The 20,908-nt window shown below is 40.8% G+C and overlaps 1 long non-coding RNA gene across 1 annotated transcript in view; it reads right to left on the reverse strand.

Moving 5' to 3' along the window:
* Window positions 1-8,540: 8,540 nt before the first annotated feature.
* LOC139802940 (uncharacterized) overlaps window positions 8,541-20,908 on the reverse strand; it is a 58,515-nt gene continuing 46,147 nt past the window's right edge. The window contains exons 3-4 of the long non-coding RNA XR_011728825.1: window positions 10,775-10,855; window positions 8,541-8,651 (exon numbers count right to left, since the gene is read on the reverse strand). This is a non-coding gene — a long non-coding RNA (uncharacterized lncRNA). The remainder of the gene's footprint in view (window positions 8,652-10,774; window positions 10,856-20,908) is intronic.

Here is a 20,908-nt window from a genome sequence, read left to right on the forward strand (position 1 = left end):
TCTGTGTCCAGCCTGGAACATCCCATGGGGTTGTTGTGGCCAAAGTGCAGGACCCAGCACTTGGCCGTGTTGAACCTCATCCTGTTGGAATCAGACCAACTCTCCAGTCTGTCCAGGTCCCTCTGCAGAGCCCTCCTGCCTTCCAGCTGATCCACACTACCCCCCAGTCCCCTCATCTAAGTCATCGATAAAGATATTAAACAGAACTGGGCCCAACACTGATCCCTGGGGGACACCACTGGTGACCGGCTGCCAACTGGATGCAGCCCCGAATATAACCCTAAGTGACACATCAAGTGCACATCCACATAAACAACAGGACTTTGGAAGCCACTTCATGACCAACATGAACTGTCTTTTCATATAACCTCCAAACCCAAAAAGATTTATGACTACCAGTTCTCATTACAGAGATTATTTAACTCCTGCCCCCCAAATTACACCTAATTACAGGGACCAGGGGAAGGGAAAAGAAGAAAAAAATTAAGTTTGCAGTCTGGTAAGAAAAGTATTCCATCACTTCTTAGAAGTGGCATCAGAAAAGACAGGAAATGAGGATGTTAATCACACACTTTTACCCTCCTTGAATTTTCTGTCTAGGTGAGTTAAAGTAATCAGCTCTCACAACATTCATAAAAATCCCTGCAAATTAATTTTATCCTTGTGAATCCATACTCTGAGGAAAGCACCACAAACAAGCTCTCAGAATCGTGTTTTGTTTCCACAGAGGGCCAGACCAGGGAGAAATGTCACTAAATGAGCTGAAGGCAGGGCCTGAACTCTATTAGGCAGAAAATTCTTCCAAATTGGCTCTCTGTACCATCAAAAGATAACTTCAAATACTGTTTAAATATGACAGTGGTGATCCAGACAGTGTTAATACCCCAAATCCCTTCTCCAATTGCATATTCCTAGACAGCTTAGTGGCTTCCTAGTCATTTCTCAGCAAGGGAGAGTCAGCAAAGGACTGTTTCATTGCAGTAAAGTAAAAAAATACTGAATTAGTCATGGATTAGTTTATCTGCAGCCAGCACAGCTGTGGCAGTCCAAGTGTCCTTGGCAGGCTGGCCCTGTCACCCATGCCCCTTCCCCCGTGCCAGGTTTAGTCACCCAGTCCCCACTGTGAGAGTTTTGGAGGAAGTTTTCATAGTTTACTAAGAGAACTTGTGAGTGGAATTTACCTTATTGTGTAAAGGAAGGTGCAGAAAATTGGCTCTGACTTCTCTCCAGCTGGCTGAGCACAGAGGAGCCTCCACATAAGGACCAAGGGTCCTCACACCCTGCCACAGGCACAGCAAAGAGCATTGGGAATGTGACAAGAAGCCCAGATTAATGCTTTAGAACCTTTCACATCCAGCTAAAAGCTCAAACCCAGACAACCGTAGTCGAGAGGCATCCTTGCCCACAGCAGGGAGGTTGGAGTTGATGCTCTCTGAGGTCCCTTCCACTGTGAGCCATTCTATGATGATTCTGTGGCCCCCCTACCATCCCTCCATGCCTGGCTGGCTTTCTGACACATGGATTTTTGTCTGGATTTACACCTGGAACTTGTTACCTGCTTTGCTCGCAAAACACGAATCCCGCAGTTTTTTGCATCTCTTGTGTGTTACTTTTATGAGGGGAAATAATTTCTTGGATGCTTCTGAAAAGCTGTAATGAGATGTTTGAAACATTAAACAAATCCATAATGCTGTACTTCTGTAGTTAAAGATGGACAATCTGAATTTATCATGCAGGGAGTTGTAAGCAATAAAAACCTGTTTTGATGAGTTTTACTTCAAGGTGGGTCATTTACACTTCAGCTGTATTTCATAAAAGCTTTTAATAAAGTATTCTGTTGGCATATATAACAAAAAGAAATGATCTGCAGTGCTCCATCTTTCATTCAAGGAGCTTTTCACCTTCATGTGGCATCCAATAATTACTGGAGGGAGAGAAGATTTTAAAAAAGGGGTTTAGAAGTTCTTTTATTTCTGATTCATCAGCTACATGATTCGATAATAATTTCACAGCATATCTGTAGATTTATTTATTGAGATTTCTTGTTCTGAAGTGATAGCACAATCAGATTACCTTAATATGTCAGCCAGGGGCTCTTTCAATGAATTTGTATCCCATACCACAGAAAAATCAAGGCTTTCCTAGGAATATTTACTCTATTTCATTTAAATTGCTGAAGTGCATTTCAATGGCCTTTCTGCCTCACTCTGTTATCAGCATGTTAAGCTCCTTTCAAATGCAGCACTTAACCTCTATAGGGTAGGTTTTAATTGCTCTTCTTCAAAAAAATCCTTCTCCTTCCTTAGTGACCACTGTACTGGGAGTTGGTTTGATTCTGTTCATTGTTTTTATTGTAAAAGCTAGAGTGAATAAGTTAGAGAGGGAATATATTGCATAATAATTCAAGAACAGAAAGCTACTTAAACAGTATGCACTTCAAAATGCCACTTAATTCTAACGCTTTTATTCCAGCCATAAACTTCTAATATTTAAATATAGCAAGACCTAAGTTATCTCTGAACGAGGGAAAGAAGTAATCTATCTCATGAACAATAAATGTTTGCCTAATATTTACTTCCCAATTATTTCTCAGCTTTCAGACCTGTCTGTAGTCTACAGGGAGATAAAAACGAAGTCTTAAAAAGAAGCTGAAAGTGAACTCTAGAGCAAAACTTCATCTATTGTTCTGGGGAAATGAGGCTTTGTTCCTTTGTTATTCCCTAAGTGCCACAAAGGTGACACACACACAATTTTCTGATGTGAGATGAGACAAGTGACAGACTGTCAAGCACTGGGCATCCTCAGGGGACTGAAGAACACAAATTTTCTACAAGTTTTTGGCTGTGATCATGGTCAGGTAACAGTCCATCTGTGTAGGAATGCTCTGTTGCCAAGCATTGGTTCACTAATATGAAAAAAGTAGGAGGAGAAGAACAATAATTCCAGCTGACAACATAATTCACTTGCTCCTCCAGGGTACATTCTCTACAGCTTTTCATCCTGACAGCAAGAGAAAAATGTTTAAATGAAAAAAAAGCTACCAGCACAAATGAAGCTGCATCAGTATCTGGGTTTCTGTGGGAAGGTGTAAAGGACCTGGCAGTCTGCATGAAGGATCCTGCACAACAGCATGGACTGACACCTTAGCTCTATGGATAAACACAGAAGACTGGTAATGAAGGTCATCAACTTGATATCTTCCAGAAAAGTTAATTTCCTAGAAAAATGTCAATCTTGTTACCTTGGTGAATTGTCCGCTCTATTAAATTTCATAAATCCTTTATCATTTCAAATCTTTGCAGTTTGCTATGTGCTCAGCCACCTACCAGAGAGATTTCATTTCTTTAAATATTTTTCAAAACCTCCTCTACAGCTGCCAGGACTGTTTTGCACTGAGATGCAATTACACGTTTTCCCAAGACCTCTGAAGAAGGCTGGGATTCATCTGCACCACCCAAGTCCTTGCTACAGAGCCGGGTTCGTTTCCTCTCAGAGCCCTGTATAAATAGGTCTCAAGACATTAATTTGGGTGAGCCCTCAGTGGCAGTGCAGACATGTTAAACAAAAAGTAATAAAAGTATTTCTTTATTAAGAAGGGAATACTGTATAAAAATCCCTGTAGAGTTACACCTATCAAAAAAAAAAAAGAAAAAAAAAAAAAAGAAAAGAATTTACCTAGCACTTAGACTGATGTTATTAATCTAAATAGTTCAGCCCATAAATGCCAGGTCCTTCACAGGTTTCTTCAGCAGCTCTCTAGTCCTCTTGTATCCTTTACTACAGACCAATTTTCACAGAATTTGCCTTGAAGACTCTTTTCTCTATTTCTCTTTTCTCTATTGATGTGGGCACCTCTCTAGATGTCTGCTCCAGGACATCACTCCTCCAAGGGTGTGACTTATATAAAAATAAATTTAGGCTGAGGTGAGATAACAACAGACATCCAAGCTTGCAAATGGGCCTTAAAATACAGTTTAGTCTCCTTCACCAATTTAAGACATAATCAGGAATAGCTATCAGGAACAATTGGAACATTTAATTGTTCTTCAAAACCTCCAAGGTTTCTGAGACCCAAATATCTCTTCATATTTCCTAAAGCTTCGCTTTCCTCAGATTTTTTTTTAATTCTTAATATCTCAGTTAAATTTCTTTGGGTCCAGATCATGTTCTATCTATGTTTGTATGCACAAAGCAGCACAGATCACTGCCCAAACAATTACAACCTTTTGTGCAGCTGGAGGCTTATCAGACCTCCCCTATCACTTTCCTTTTATAGAAGAAAAAAATTCATTTCTTTCAACTTCATATCATAGCTTGTCTTTCCCAAAACTCTGTCATTTTCACAGCCTTTAGATGTTAATAGGTCTTTTGTAATGCAATTTAGAAACTGCTCCATGGTAATCACTCCCTGATGTATTAACAGATTCTCTCAATTAAAATTTTAATATTTCAGATGACCTTCTCAGGAATATCAGAGTAGAAGAGGTTGCAGTTTCAGTCGTGGAATTTTAAAAATGGTTTATGAATCTACTTTCATCTCTAAATACTAACTATAGTAGTGTATAAATTGGATATGTATCTGGCTGACAATTTAAGAGATTCTGAACTTCACAGCAACACTTTCTGAAACAGAAAGCTCTGGGAAAGACATAGATTTGAACTCCTTGTACTGACAATTTTGGCAAGGAACTGGTTTATTTTGGAATTTCTAGCTTGATGGAAAGTCTGAAAAGTGTTGGCTTCAAAAAGAAAAAGAAAGAAAAATATAATAGTTTGGTTTATTAGCTGATCTAGTTACAAGCAGTCATAACCTTGGGGCTTAAGTTCTCTCTGACTTCATGTAGACTTCATCTATTAGGACAGCACACCAAGCAACTCAGATCCAGGTGATCTGAAACCCCTGGGACAAAACCAATCAGAAGTCATGGAACTATTCTTTTTATCTATACTCACATGGCTTTATTCAGACCATTCATCAAATACTGTTGGAAATCCTGAGCAAAGGACTGGCTCTACAGTCATAACTGACAGAAACCCAAGAAGTCTTGCCCTGGGAGAGGTAATGAGTTCCAGTTGTTTTCTGAATAGTTGACACTGTGGAAAACCCAGGAATAAAAATCTTTTGTGATGGCTGTAACTAAGGTACAGGATTCCATATGGAATTTCTGCCTGTCCAGTAAGTACCAGATAACAGTGCCCATTTTCACAGACTACTCAAAGATCCTGGGATGTAGTTGGCATGGAGGATGTCTGCCCTCCTCTTCATCCTTCTAACCATTGTATTCCCTGTAAAGTGACAGACTAACAGTTATCCAAGGATCACTGCTTTAATAGTCAGTACAAGTATGATTTTGTTTGATTCAAACTAAAATATGTATTAGAAAAAACTCGAGGTTTTTTTATATTGTCTAATATTAAAGATTTTGAAAACTAAAAGTAGGAACTAGAAATTAGATATCAGCTGCATCTCAAATCCAGCAGGAGCAGCTCTTTGTTCCTTGTCAATAGTGCAACATACAGGACATTTTCTAGCCCAGATAAATTCCCACATCTTTCTGAGACAGTTGGACCAAACACCTCCTGCTTCCACAGCCTGTGAAATATTCCTTAAGGAGCCTTTTCCAGCCTAACCTGCTAAGCCCCTCTCATTTTTCATAGACTATTGCACCATTATTTATAGCAGGAACAGGTCCTTTCAAGAGCTTCTCCCTGTTGAGCAGATGTCTTCTTCTTCGGTTATACAGGCAAAAACACTTTTAAAAGAGAAAAATAATTTATTTAAAGTAAAAATTTAGAGAACAACCATAATTTTTAGAAGACCAAAATGGTTATAAGAAACTTGGTTTGCCACAGAAAAAAAAAACCTTGAAAATTTTCGCAGCATCTACTCCTTCCCAGAAAAAAGAAACACAAACTTCATGGCAACCAGCTGGCAGATCTAGTTTACTGTCTAGGATCAGGTGATAATGGACCCATTCCTGAGTGTCTAAGGCCACATGTCCCCTTACCTTTCCCTGCTTTATTCCCACATCCATACAGAAAATTCATCAATTTTTTCTGAGTTTTCAGTCAGGCTCTTCTTAAGCTGAAAATTTAGGCCATAGAGGTTCTGTTTCCTGGTAAATTCAGAGCAGAACACAATCAGGCTCTTCCCCTGGTCAGGAATTAATGTGCTAGGAAACTTTTCCTAGCTCAGGTCTTTGTCAGCTGGGCAATATTAGCACATAGTCACAACTGTATTAGCAGCAATGTAAACTCCATTTTTCATAGAAGGAATATATAATTTTTAAAGCTTTCCCCAAAGGCACAAAAGTAGGTGGTGGAAAGATGCTTGAAGGATTTCATCCTAGGAAAATGGGAATTATTCAATGTGTTCATAAGTTATAAACCCAGGACTGCAATGGGGCCATTTACAACTCAGCAAATTTACCACCTACACCTTGGGACTTGAATTAATTTCAGATTGCTGCTGAACATGAGAAAATAGCTAGGAAGAGTGCTGTAGAAAAGACTGGAGAATGGTGCCCAGGTTTTGGCTCCACATAAGCATGTAAAATTGTAAACAAATTCAACCCCCAGGGGAGAAAATTATTGCCTGGACTGTTTGGGGCTTTGCTTTCTCCTGCAGCATTCGAGTGTGTTTGCTGTGTTTTCTGATTGTTTCTCACAATTTCTGCTCAAACCTTTGACTCTTACTCACTTAGTTTTGGACATCATTTGAAGAGAAGTAGAATGGGTTTTTAAAAATATGTTTCAAACAACTAACTCTGGAAGGCTGAGAACAGCCAGACTGTTGTGCACTGGCAACCCCAGGGAGCAGATGGTGTCACTGATGCTGGTTACTGAAAGGAATGAAACTCCCATAACTGGTATCTGCAGAGATGAGTGATTTTACATATTAAAAAACTTCCGTATGCAATCTGCTATTCTTCTGCATATTCATCTAATTCTATCAATATCAAATCCCTTTTTCTGTAGCTTCCTGAATTGCTTCATTATTAAAAAATTATTTATAATTTGTGTGTGTCTGTCACTCACATCTGTATGCAGCTGGCTGGTGGAGGAAAAGAAGCTTAATATAGAGCTCAAAGTATTTCAGTAGCACAGACACAAGCAGTGTGCAAAGGTCAGTGGTTTGGATTTAGGAAAGGTGTTGAAGCTACATCTGCCTTAAGATGCTGTCAGAAAGTGCTGCCCTGGTACAAGGTGCTGCAAAAAGTGAAGATGTTTTAATTCCTCAGCTGCCACAAAGCCTTCCAGAGGGAGGTTGGAGAGAGTAGTGCCATCTGATGAACCAAATGTGCAAAGGTAACATCCAATGTATAATGGTGCAAGATGTTCACACGTTTAGGATGTTAAGCCATGAAAGAAATGAGTTTGAATCCTGATACCTCAGTGGCAAAAACCAAGTTCAAATAGGCAAGACCAAATATTAAAGTTTATAAAGATTATAAAGATCTTGTGATATTACTCAGGGCTTCCTGAGCAGCCAAGGTTTTCAGCAGGGACAGATGTACTTTCAGGGCCAATAATGAGAAGAAACAGTGGGTTAAGGAGAATAAAGAAATTATTTTTGATGTGTGGATCAACAATACATAGAGTATTAACCACATATGATCCCCGTGGGCTGACTCTGGGCTTCATCTCTGGGGGTGGGGGAAAGAATATAAAATCAGGTAATTGTTGGTTATGGCAGGGAAGCAAAAGAAACAAAAGCTGTAGCAGCAGCAGAGTTATAGGGGTCCCAATTGTATGAGCTACTGTGCCTATACTTTCTCTGGGGGGAATCTGCACATACCTAGAGCATAAACAGCAACAGCTGCCTATATCCCCATCCTGCTTTGGATAAGGAGGAGGTTTTTCTTATCCCTAGGATTTATGTTGTAAAGAATTTACATCTCCCATTTTTCCCCAGAAGCTTCCAATTCTTTGAAAGGCCACCTGGACAAAACCCCCACAACAACCCAAACAGCTCAATTCTGTTCAGTCATTTATAAAAAACACATTTTATAAAATCCTGAACCTTTTGTAAAACTTTGAAGGGAAAAAACAGTTCTGTAGCAAACAAAAGCCTCCAATAAAATCATCAGTACTTCCCAGCATTAACTGTTGAACTCCCAAAGTAAATACATTTGAGGACCTACTGTTAAGGTATAATAGTGAAGAATATAGTTTGAAGTCAAACTAAAACAATTTTTCATTTTGATAATTAATAATGTCAGGTTTGAATATGCTGAGTATTGGACAGAAATCAAGCCCAGTATATCTGAATCCTGACTTTTCACCAGTTTTTCCCAAGCAGCAATGCAGGTTTTGGCACTGATAATTACAGCAACTTATTACCTTGGCCACATTATTTTAATATGGGTCAAAATGCACGGAATTAATTCATCTTACTCCTTCCACACTGCAGCCACCATGTGCTCACAGTTCAAGTGTCTGCTTTGAGAAATTATTTGTAAAACTCCATGTTCTGCTGCTGCCTGTAAATGCATTCCCTTGGGCAACCCCCCCCTTGTGCTACTGACCTGGTGTCTCATTGAGCATGGCAGGAATTAATCCTTGCAGCTTGTCTGGAACAACCAACCCCAAAAGGGCAAAATCCACGCCAGAGGGGTGCTGAGTTGCCTACAAGTTTTTGACATGAGCTGCTGGAAGGGAGATTTTGAGACATCAGGCATGGCTTGGGTTCCACCTGGTGGCCAGGAGATCATCTGTGATAGCCACAGGTTCCAAAGCATCCCTCTTGGTGACTACAACTTGCACAAGGAGCACAAGTCCCACTGTGGCTGGGAGGGAGCAGCACTGCAGAGGTGAGGGGCAGCACCCAGGTTTATCCTGCAGACTGCCCTGGGTTAGATGAGTCCTTGCCAGCACCTGAGCTGACACCTCCCAGCAGCTGAGAGCAGAGACTGGGTCACTATTTTTGCCAGTTAATGCCTTATTCCCACCTCCAGCATAGAGACAGCTGAGAGTAATTTGTATTTCTGTGTCCTTTAGGGCTTTGTTATGGGCTGTGTGGGGGAGAGAATCGGGAATCTTTGGAGGTTCCTCTCCACCACTGGGTGGCTTTCAAGCCAGGGTGTCAGTCCCTGCAGAGCACTCAGCACCACAACAAACTGGGTTTGCAGGTGCTCTGATCTCTGATAAATCAGGGCATAGCCTTGGGCCTGACAGTGGCTTTTCTCAAAATGAACCAGGACCTCTCCCAGCTGCAGCGGTGGCTTCTCTCCTGAATACTCCACCATGACATTATTCCCCACAAGAAAATTAGCCAAGATAACTGGCCCCAAGGAGGGGCTGTGTGATGTTCCTTTACTGAAAATGTGGTCCTTCTTGCTCATACATTTTCATTTCCCCCAGAAAAGTAGAACCCCAGCAAATTACTGTCATAGGAAGAGTCACCCCCAGGCAACTCTCGTCAGGACACTTCTGCAGGAAATTTCTGTCAAAGAAAAACAACCACCAGATGTCATTGCAGGATAAATTGTTTTAAAAATTGCAGTTCAAGAAGGGGGAGCAAGCCCAGATTATTTCACTTGCTCTCCAGCAACTCATGTAGGGCATGACTGGGGCCATACGTCCTTGGTTTTCTTCACTAATGATGAGAGGAGCTGTGGGATCTAAGTTATAGGCTTGAGTTAAATTCAGAGCAACTAGGCACACACTGGACTTAATTCAAACTGTATGGCTTTCTCATCGATAAAATTATTTTATTTTACCTTTTTTTCCACTTGCATCAGTTGCTCTATTAAACATTATCCCTGTGTACAGTTATTCTGATTCACATTTTGATACTGCACATTTTTGGCACTACTCTGACTCTCAGAAAGCACACATTGGTGAAAATCAAAGAACGACCTGTAACATCAGCCACTCCTTCAACAACAAAACCTTGGCCAAAATCTCATTCTGCAAATGAATGGTGTGAGGGCCACATACTGGATCTCCATCCCTTATGTCCATGGTTTGGTACAATGACATGAAGCAGATCTGAATAGCTGATAGGCTCCATCCAGCCCATGGGGCTCCCAGCTGTGCTCTTGAGCTGATTTTTCTTTTTGCTGCCTCCAACCAGATGGACAGCTGGGCTATGATAAATAATCAGATTTCTGCACATGGTGCCACCACTGTTCACAACCCAGAGCTCCCCTGCCAAGCCCTGTCCCAATGCACTCTGTTTCTAGGCTATGGTTTCCTCAGCAACACAGAAAGCTGTTTTATTGTTTGAAGTGAATGAACACACATAATTATAAAATATAAGTGGGGTGCATCTCCAAGTGGGCATGTTCTGTAAGAGGTTGGTTTTGCTGGCTTGCTCCTGCTTCAAATGGGTGTTTGAATTACTGACCACCAGAGGTCCTTCCAGACAACATTTTCCTGGTTCTACTCGTTTGTTTGTTCCTCTTTTCTTTCGAGGGAAGGAGCTGGGAAGCTAGAAATATTTTTGGCAGGCAATGAGAATTTTAGTATTTAGGATTTTATGCACTGTATTTTGGATTCTTCTGCAGGTGGAGATCTGTTAACAAGACAGAGCAGAGACAGCAATTAGAAATATTCCTGTTCAGTTACATAAGAGAAAGGGAAAGTGCTACAGAAGATGTCTGGCTGTCATGTCCAACAATTTTCTCAGTGGGGAGGAAGAGATGGAAGAGGATTTTTATAATGGTACTGCAGTGACATGAAGAGAACAAAAGAACAGTAAATATTTTGATTCCTTACTGGAAAAAAACAAACAAACAAACAAAAACATTAATCTTTTAGCTATTCTTACATCTCAGTTTGGGGCTTAGGCCAGGTACTACTTGTCCAGCAGGAGCTCTGTTAGGTGTCATTCAAACAGTTTGAGTTTGACCTGTAAAACATGAACACAGCACAGGGTTATTCTCAAGTAATATATATATATATATATATATACAGATAAAAATGCTTTTGCTCTCCCAGAAGATCTCCCACAAGCCCTGAGACAAGCCTGTGGTTCTCTCTGAATCACATTCTCACTTGGTGTATAGAGAATTCAATGGAGCATTGCAGATATGAGCAGAGCATCTGTCTCTTGAACTTCAAATCTAGACCTAATAGTGACATGTTATCCATGTGTTGGTGTGTGTTGGTTCCTTGGCAATATGTTAAATATAAATCCTTCTTGCTGGCAGTTCCCTTGCAGCTCATCACATCTACTGGGGATCTAGGATGAGGGAATGGCACCTTTTCTGAAATTTCACAGATGGTAACATAACCACAACGTTCAAGGAATAAAAATACGTCCTCCCTGCTTGAGCTGCCTTGGATTTGGCCTCATCTTCTGACATTCATATGCCTGATCTGACATTCATATTTTTGCATGCCTAAGGTGGAACCAGCTTAGAAATAAACATTGTGATAAATGAATAATACAGCTAAGATATAATTAAACACAGAGTCAAGGAAAATTAGTGTTGCAAAATTAAACACTGTGAAGTTAGGAAACGTGTTCTTAAATCAGCTCTTTTGGATCATACTGATATGCATCATCATTAGCTGCATGATCAAATATTGTTTCTTCCACTCCCATCAGGTGACAGGACAGATGATGTCTGCTTACCAAGCAGCTGTTGAATATTGTGATTTCTCTTAATTTTTCAGTATGTTGCCCTGTGTATTGTTTATGGCAATGCATTACTGATTTGTTTCAAGATGAGGGTTATTCCTTTTACACCTGAGATCACACCAGGAAAGGACATCTAGAAATCAAACAATCCCCTCCTTCTTTCCTACCTTCCCTCTAAAAGTGAATAACCTAACAATTTTACTTCCCTGCTGTGAGACTGTGCTCTCTCATGTCTCCCAAAACTATTTCTTTATTTCCTTATCTGCATATATCTCTGTCTCTATCTCTCCTTCTGGTTCAGACTGCAAATGGCTTGAGATAAAATACCCTGTGCTTTGAGCTTGCCAGACCCAAGCAGTTCTTCAGCAACGCTCGGTGCCTACAGTTTTCTCTGGTAACAAATATTTTATCTTCCTTTCTTCCAGGACATTCTTGGAGCTTTTTAGTGAGCTCAGAGGAGAATAGAATTGTCAGCAGGACAGATGAATTAGAAAACTTCAAGGCTGATCAGTTTTAATGGAGTCATGCTAAGGTGCAGCTGGCATAGGGAGCCCATATCATTCCAGCAGCAAACACAATTTCTCACTTACACCACTGCAGAATCCACAGCCTTAAAAACTGTCCTGTTTACACCTTTTCTTTCTCTGATTCAGGCAATCATGTTTATCCAAATGGATTGCCCAAACAGGAAACAATATAGAAAACAACCCCCACCCCCCCCCAGCCCCAACCAAACCCCCTGATGCTCCTGTGAATGAGGAAGGGAGGGGACCAGAGATAATCAGTAGCTTGACTTTCCTGGAGCTTCTCTCTGTAGGGACACATTCACATCATGTTGCTGTCTCAAACTAATTGCCTGTGCTGACTCATTCACAGAGTCATGCAGGCCACAGACTGTAATTATCATGTCATAATTATCACTTCAATAGAACAGAAAGTGCACTCTTATCTGATATGATAAAATAGTTCAATTAATTTTAAACAGAGGGAAACACTAGTACATCCTTACAGCCTGGCCACAGAGACAAAGCAAGCTGTCAGAATTAGATTATTGATTTCATGTTCTTTTCTGGCTTTATTAATTTTCATTCGTGCATTACAGTCACCATTTTTCATGCACTTAGGAGATTTTCATTTGGTATAATACAGAAGAAAAAGAGAAAGATTAGATATAAATTCAGGAGAGAGAGATAATGGAAAGAGAGATAAACTATGGGTAATATTTACAGTGGAGGTGCTGGTGATTTCAGGAAGCAGGAATCTGTTCCCATTGGGAGAAAAAGGTGACAAGGTGGAAAGGTGAGGAATTGCTTACTGGTGGGTTTCTGTTTTTTACAAATCAAAACAGATTGCTGCAAATCTAAAGTTTCTATCTGAAGCAAGGAAATTCTACAGCAGGATAGAACAAAAGTACCCTTTAATGATGAGACTTCCAAGTTTTCTAGCTCAACAGCTTTCACAAGCAGTTTCCTTTGGGCTTGTTCCTGCCATGTGCTCCAGAGGCAGATGCAGTGTAACATGTCAGAGTGATTCTCTGCAGTGTTACCTGATCAGTCACTGAGTCCTGTGTTTTGAGCCTGGGAATCTCACAGGAAACCTAATGTGCAGGGTAGTGGTAAAGAAATTCTTTTAGTATCAGAAAACTTTCCAATGAGTGCATTGTGTTACCATGGTTGCAAGACATTTCCCTATTCCAGAGCTATCGCCTGTCAGCACTGCTCAAAACAATAATAGAAAAGTCTGAAATAAATAGTTCAGAAAGAAATTGGGGCTAAAGAGTTAAGATTAGGGTTAAATCTAGGGTCAGTGATTCTTCTGTTTTTTTAATGAGAAAGGCAGGGACAGCCTTTTAAGGGGGAAGCTGTATTTAAAAACAGCAACCAGATCATCTCAGGATATATCTGCAGTGCGGAGCCTGCCAGCTCCAGCAGGGAAAATCCAGGCAGCTGCCCAGAGATCCTCCCCTACCCCAGCACTGCTGACACCAGGGCTGCAGTGGCCTCATTGGGCTCCAGGACTTCTGGCAGCAGAAAGTGAGGACTTTTGGGAAGGTGGCAAAGGATGGCCATCTCTCCAGCCCCAGCTTCTCTTCATGGGGTACCCTCACATCCAGCCTGTGGGGTAGCTGTGTTACTGCAAAACCCAAGCTATGGCTGCACTCCTCTGCTTGGCTGGAAGGTGAGACTTCAGGGGTGGATGATGAGCTTGTTTGTATGAAATCTGAGATGTACAATCCAAGGAAATTTCTGTGGTGACTGCACTCACCAGAGGACTTGCAATGCATAGCCAAAACATATGGGGAGCAAGGGTTAAGTAGCTTTGGCCACAAAACCAGAAGTTATGTTGTATAGTTTCTTTTCTCAGGTATCTCAGATGATGAGCCAAGACCGTCTGAATGCCTGTGGTGGCAAGCTCTGCTAATCAGGGGCTCAGCAGGTCTTCATACAATTAACTCCAGGAATTCCAGCATCTACCTTCAGAGCATACAGAACTGTGCAGGGCTTGTCTTCCCTCAGCACCCTCAGCCTCCACCCCAGTGCCTCACAATCCCTATTGCAATTATCCTCACAGCATACTTCAGGTGGGCTAAACCTTCTTTTCACAGGCTTCTTCCTATCCACAGCCTTTAGAGAGAGCATGTAGCAGTCAGGCCCCTCAGATCCCCTCGTTAAACATCTGTAGTTTTCTGGGAGAGGAGCCAGGTTAGAATGACCTATACGTGAATTTCTCTAACACGGATTTTAATCAAGTTTCCCAAAGTTCTAGTAGTTTACTATCATCTCTGTCCTAGAAGTTTGCCTAGAGATACATAGATAAGCTCTACGTTTCCTTCTGAAATCTGAATGAAACTTTGAAATGACACAGTCAACAAAGTAAAGAACATTTATTTGAGATAAATCTGAGATTTCTCCAAATTTAAACTATAAGGCAATATCTAGTAAGAATCAGGAAAGCAAAGAATTCCAAAAACAGATTAAGGATTCTGCCTTCTGACCACCTCAACAGCCACGCTTTGCATCCAGTAGCTGGCTTCATATGCAAACCCTTTCTTTGTAATACAGGCTCTGAAAAAATGAGCTCTGCTCTCTATCAGGTGTCATTTTTTGTACAGCATATCCTGTATTAGAGGCAGAGAACAGAGGTCATGCATTGTAACACGGCATCACAGAACTGAATGTAGCTCTTGAAGGTAAAAAGAGTCAGTAGCAGTCACCGTCATCCAGATTGATGCCAAACAGTTCTCCCTAAAGAAATCCCTTAAAGCCTTTGTACACAGCATGAAGAGACAGATATTGATTGCATCCTTCTTTCACCAGCTAGAGAAGCAGCTAGATGCTACAGAAACCTAGGAATACTTATCCAGATAAGAGGACATTAGAGACATCAGACAATAGGAGCATGGAGCAATTTGCCCTAGCAAAGTTTCTGGACGGTCAGAGAGGACCCAGATGGACTCCAGGTCCCTTTCACAGTGTGCAACACCTCTAGGACCAGTGAGTCTCCTCATTAAATAGTGACCAGGTAACTACAAGTGGATATTACTATGGCAACCCAGGACAAAGGAAATTCAACACCACAAACTACTTCATCACAATTATCTTCTCGTGCCAGCTACTTGCAGCAGCCTCCAGGGAGATGCTTCGTTGTTAAAGCAGGTAGGAGGGAGCACTGATCACTCTCCAGGAAGTTACAACATTCAGTTCATCTGTGTTAACTTGTTCAGTAGGTGTAACTCCACAATATTAAATGTGTGTCCTATTCAGCAGAGTAAGAACTCCTGATTTCTGCTACTCTTCTGCTACCTTCTGATCCACACAATACAGAAAGTATTGATTATTTTTTTCCATGGCGATCTCACATGCCATGTAATACCTGATTATCTCTTCCTCTGAAAAGTGGGCAATTCTTGCTGCAAGGTTTGATTACTGAGATTGCCAGCTTCTCAAAGATGACATCAAAACTTAGTAGAGAAATCTAAATCATGCTGCCAATTTAATCCAATTCTCTTAGGCAAAACCTGGTGGCTAAAAGCAGCAAGCAGAGAAAATAAATGGTTTCTACCTAGATATGAGTCCACTCAATAAATTACTCCTTGGTACCTCACTGCTTCAGAGTGAATATCACTTAATTAATATAGTAAGTGCAGTTATATGTGTATTTATATATTCATAGAAAAGTGACATTTTCTGAAAGTAGGGATGTAAAATGCATTGATGTATTTATGCATGCCTCACATAAAAAGGGCTTAGTGTACTCATTGCTGTTAATAGCAAGCTTTCACAGGATACACTGATGCATAAATTTTTGACACATATGCACAAGTCAGGTAGTGCATTTGCATACTAAGCAGAGAGTTTTGAGTTCTGGCTTTCTGGGGCAGGAACCACTTTCAATGTTGTGTGATGCACAGCACAGGGAGGCTGACAGTGCTAATCAGAAGTTAACAAGCAGGAAGGATTTGCTCTTTAAAAGCTGAAATTTCCAAGTAATCCTTTACATCTAATCCAGCTTGAGCTAAGGAGTGAGAGAAGAATTGCAACTGGACTTTTTTGACCTCTTCAAAAGATTGTCAGTCGAGTTTCAGCTCTTCCAGAGCCATAGTTCTGGCCTACTCAGGGATAAAAACAGGGAAAAAAATATTGCACAAAAGTAAGTTGGGAAAAAGGTTTCATCACATTTCTCTAATTTGACATTTTTTTGGGGTGACTGCCAGATGCATGTCAATGGTTCTCTGCATATTGTTTGGGATTTGCTGGTTTCAGCACTGGAAGCAATGGAAGCTTTCAGTGAGTTTGAAGATTGATTTCACATAATCACAACAAAACTGAAGTCAACAAGCTGAACTTAATTGCTGCCCTGACAGCTGGGAGGCAATTAATGCCCTTAAACTTTCAAGTGCTCTCTTACTTGTATTTTATTCCCTGTCTTACTTCTACTAATAATAAACATGCTTCAGGGTAAAGCTGACCATGGTGTTAAATTACCACCTTGTCATCTGAAGCATAGAAACTTCCCAGTTAGACAAGAATAAGAATCAAGGCCATCTCTAAATGGCAGGAGCTGCAGAGTGCTGCTAACATGTGTCTGCCTTATGGTATCAAGTCCCACTATATTCATCACCTGCTATATAGAATTAAAGGAACATCACACATTGACTGTGGCAGGAATTTTTTATCACCTTATAACACTTCAGATTTCTGTGTTGGGTAATTTAGTGTAAGAAAAGCTTTGCAAAAGGACATTGGTGTGCCAGCAATTTAGTTAGGAATTTAAAGAATTGTCCCTTTTGAAGCTTAATGTACCCCATCTTGCATCTGAAGGGAGTGAGGCAACATAGCTCTGGGGAAAGTAAGTAGCAATGACTGTTGTCATTGTTGTAAGGATGTCATTAAGATTGAGATCTACACCACATGCAGCATCAGGCCCACTGCACTTCACTCCAAAGCTGGAACAAATCCACAGATTCAGCTGAGTACAATTTGGAATTTTGTTTGGACAAAATTCCAGTGTTTAGGTTCATGGTGGATCTGGAAAATGATGAACTTCTCTCAGGATCAGAGATTTTTGTGGGTGCCTTGGCATTGTCATTATTCCAAAGTGTAAAAGTTTTATTTTGCTTTGCTGGACTATTGTAAACATCTTTTCTTTCTGTCAATATTAAATTGAATTTGCCTATTCCAAAAGCTTTCCCAGTGCACTTGAATTTGTCTGCTGCTGCTGAGCAAGGCATCATCCTGCCAGCCACAGAGCTCAGAACATGCAGCTATCTGTGCACATGGTACTGCCCATCAGGGAGCCCAAAGAGGATGCAGAAACAAATCTATGTGCAAAATAACACAATATGACAATGCAGTTTATCATTTTATGGAAGAGGTTACTTCAGCCAAAATAATTTATTTTACTTCGATTTTCCTCTATGGAAAAATCATACTTCCCAAAGTAGTTACACTTGTAAAATCCTTGGATAGTGCAAGACATGTACTTTTAAGGGTTCAGATACATTTGGGCTTTTTGGGAAACTGCCTTCATTGTACTAAGAGCTGAGTGGAGCACTGCTGGGACTGGAAACATCTGTGGATTCTTTCTTCACTGGGTTCAGTGGAGACCCAAGCCTTTCCACACCTGTATCTGTGTGTGCTCAGCCTTACTGCCATCAGCAGAAAAGAATCTGGATAAGAAACTCTGCCCAATAGTTCTGCTTTATATCTACATTTCAGTGAATACTGGCAATTAATGATCTGTTGGCAAATTAACTCTGCACATGGCAATTGACTGTGGTAATGAAGTTTTAGAGTCTTCTTTATGGTTTATTAGTACAATAATAAACCACACTCAGCATGTTATAATGGCATACAGTTAAATTAAAGACTTGCTGATGCCTTACAAACCATTTTAAGATACATTCTTGTAGCAATTGGTAAATGGTTTTCCCTGTGAGCAAAGGGAGGCTTTGCTCTGTGTTCTGCAAATACAGTTCTGTCAATATATTTCTTCTATTACTCTTGCATTATGAACAAAGCAGATTGGGTAGTGGAAAAACAAATTGACTGGAACATTAACTTCATGTTGAACTCATTTTTAAGTACTTTGGATGAAAAGTAAGTCTTGGCCTCTTCAGACTGCACCAACTTTTTCTGTTATTAAGAAATATAACACTGGAGTTGTTCATCACTCTCAGACAGAGCCATCAGCTGAATTTTACAGTATTTCTCAACACCTGGCAACTTGAATTGACTCTATGGCTTTTTAAAAATTAACAGAGGCTGAATCTATCTTCCCAAGTCAGACAGGTGAAATGTAGTGTTCTGATCCAAGTTTTGCAGTGAGCTTCCCTTGAACTTTCTACTTCATGACTAAGATTGTCCCTGATTAGAGATCAGATCTGCTTCCCAGCCCCTACTGTATTGTAAGAGCATTATTTCTCTCCTTCTTCTTGCAGGAATAGCAAGTGCTTTGCTTTATTCAGTGTTGCAATAGAAGATTCATGCTGTGAATGATCAGGCTCTTGGAGCAGCCTGTAATGGCAACTCTATGCTGAATTTAACAACAGACAAAAATATCTGGAACTCTTCAGACTTCACTCGGTAGGAAGTCAAAGCAATGCTTAGGGAAGCTATTATCTGCTTCTTTCCAGAAATGCTGCATTTCTTTCCTCCAGTTCCCACTGTGCTGTGCTGGCCTCTGAAGGACATTCTGGACCTGCCCAACTGCTGGCCCCATCCACAAAAGTCAAGCTGACACCAAGGTCCTGGTTTCCCTCCCTCCAGTCCAATACTAGAGGTGATGGGCACTTAGGTCAGTTGAAGTCTTCTTTCTTCTGTCTGACAGAATGAATATAGGAACATAGCAGAAAAAGCAGTTTTTTCCTCCCCTTTACCTCTGTTCTCTGCTTAAACTGAGAAGTCATGGCAATGGCTAAGCCTGGTATGAGGTGTGGCTATAGCTCTAGGTATTACCCGTGTGTCTGATTTGAGATTTTCCCTTAGACAAAATACTGAGATGAGGCTGCAGTCAGTGTATGTAGGGCTCTGCCCCAGCTAGAGCAAAAAGTCCATAATAGAGGGAACCCTTAAAACAGCATGTGAGACATTTCATGCAGTTCAAGAACACACAGGGTCATACTCCTTAGCTGAAGAATTGTCTTCACTGTGCTGACACAGGCAAGCTCCCAGGGGCCTCACAGGGCATATTTCACCTGTGTTCATGAAAACTGATTCCAAGATGAGAGATGAAGGGAATGAGTCCACCAGAAACCCCTGAAACTTTAAAAATTTCTGTTTATAAAAACTGGACTACAGATAAAACCAAGGTTACCGTTGCCTTCCTCTAGCAGTCTGAGGAGGTGGCCAAGTCAGAAGAATATGAGATGACTCTGGGAGATGTATAGAAAACCTCACCTTAGCTGGTTCAAGAAGGCTGGACAGGGTATCTGAGGAGCTCTCAGAAGTGGTTTGCAGCCAGGCCATTCTGTTGCTGACTCTCCCTTTGTTTTGTCCCTCAGAGAACTTACTCAGCATTATGTAAGTTCCATGCAGTAGGCTGATTTTCTCCTTATGAAAACTTTTATAGTATTACCTTTTTTTAAGACTGCTTCCATTAAGGAGCTTAAACTCTTTTTGATGTCTCCAGGCTAACACAATCTTCAGACTGACAGTGCTTTCTAGCCACCCCTGACACTGTCATTTCCTTGAGCAGGCAAATTTCCCTCTCCCCCCTGTTCTTACAGGCACTACAAGGAGCTCCTGAAGCAATTTAAAAATACCTGCCAGATTCTGCTGAAATTGAATATTCTCACAGGGGAATGGAGAAGTCAGCAGGGGAATGGAGAACACACAGCTGTGTCCTGCTGTTGTGAGTCAGGCTGGGTTAATTCTGCTCCTAGCTGGTCACTTCCATGCCTAGCTTCAAAATGCTGATCCAGAGCATCTCCTTAATTAATGAGCTTTGTCCAGTGGGAATCTGCTTACTGATATCTGTGCCTGAGATGAGAAACTTGTCTTGGAAGCCTAATATCCTCAGCAGGAGATGCTCAGTGAACTCAAATGCATGCATATGCACTAATAAAGAGGTAATAAATACAGCTAGTAACTCCAGTGTTTAAAGACTGGCTCATAAATGCTGACCAGACTCAAGGAGCTGTAACAATTCTTAATGAGCCATTATGAGAGATGACTTTCTTCTTTAGTGCCTTGGAAAATGCCTATCTAATTCATCTGCATTATATTATGATTCAAATATTACTCAAAGATTTATTACACATCAACTCAAATACTATATAATCTTGTCTTACAATATCTTATGCTCTGTTTTTTAGCTCCACTGGAATGTGTTTTTCTACTCTTCAAGTCTCAGTGTGATCAAATGACAATAAATAATAAATCTTTAACAGCATTAGGTTCTGATGTTCTGCCTAACTAAGAAGCCAGACTATATAAGGGTTGACTTCTAATACAGAACAGTCCCAGTCTGAGGTACCACAGAGATCTTTGTGAGAGCAGTGGAGGAATCAACTATACTCAGGAAGAAGTGAATGAGAACTTGAGTCTTGGATTCTGCTCCAGTTGCATTAGAAATGAGGATTAAAACCCAACTCTAGGAGGGATTTCAATGGGCCTTGACTCTTTGTCAAAAGAATTGCTCCTTTCTGTTGCTGACCAGGGGCTGTGGTGTAGAATAGAAGTGACTGAGATGACAGACACACAGATGTATTTGCTCTACCCTAATACTGCTAACACCAGCTCTACAGGAAAGCTTTTCTGTTAGAGGAAGAGCAGCTGTAGGCATTACGTTCTGGTTTCTGGATTTCACTAGAACTAC

This window comes from Heliangelus exortis, chromosome 15 (genome assembly GCF_036169615.1).
Source record: "Heliangelus exortis chromosome 15, bHelExo1.hap1, whole genome shotgun sequence".
In the NCBI taxonomy this organism is placed as follows: domain Eukaryota; kingdom Metazoa; phylum Chordata; class Aves; order Apodiformes; family Trochilidae; genus Heliangelus; species Heliangelus exortis.